Raw genomic sequence first — 965 nt, forward strand, 5'->3', positions numbered from 1 at the left:
GGTAAAGAACTCGCCTGCCGATACAGGAGATGTAAGAGACGTGGCATCGATCCCTGCGTCCGGAAAATCCCCTGGAGGAGGGCATGGCAACCCACTCCAGTATTCTTGCTGGAGAATCCCATGGACAGAGGAGCCTGAATGGCTACAGTCCATAGGGTCACAAAGAGTCAGACACAACTGAAGCGACTTAGCAAGCACACCCCAATACAAAATAAAAAGTTTAAAAGACCAAAAAAAAAAAATAGAAGTTGCCCAGAGTCTCCTGCTTTTCCTCAGGCCACGTCTGCCTCTCTCTATAGAAAGCATCTTGTTCAGACCCATGGTGTCTGTCTAGGGAGACCGAGGCATTCTGGAGGGAAAATGATTTGCTCACGACCACACAGACAGTTAGAGCCTGACTGTCTGGTCACAGTGACGACCACTGGAGAATCCTGAGAGCAAACACTTGTGGCTCATAAGAGTCTGATTGAATACAGTGGTCTCTGCAGGGCATGGGTTTCAAGGGCCCTGTGTTATCTGTTCAGTCATGCCCGGCTCTTTGCAACCCCGTGGACTGCAGCCCACCAGGCTCCTTTATGGGATTTTCCAGGCAAGAATACTGTAGTGGGTAGTCATTTCCTTCTCCAGGAGATCCTCCAGTCTCAGGGATTGAGCCCAGGTCTCCTGCACCACAGGCAGGTTCTTTACCCACTGAGCTACCAGGGAAGCTCAAGGGCCCTACAGATACCCAAATCCGCAGTTACGCTGCTGCTAAGTCACTTCAATCATGTCTGACTCTTTGTGACCCTATGGACTGTAGCCCCCCACCCAGGGATCAAATCCAGGTCTCCCGCATTGTGGGCAGATTCTTTACCATCTGAGCCACCAAGGAAGCCCAAGAACATTGGAGAAGGTGGCCTATTCCTTCTCCAGGGGATCTTCCTGACCCAGGAACCAGACCCATGTCTCCTGCATTGGAAGCGGAT

The sequence above is a fragment of the Bison bison genome, unplaced genomic scaffold, assembly GCF_000754665.1.
Source record: "Bison bison bison isolate TAMUID 2011002044 unplaced genomic scaffold, Bison_UMD1.0 scf7180017861528, whole genome shotgun sequence".
In the NCBI taxonomy this organism is placed as follows: Eukaryota; Metazoa; Chordata; class Mammalia; order Artiodactyla; family Bovidae; genus Bison; species Bison bison.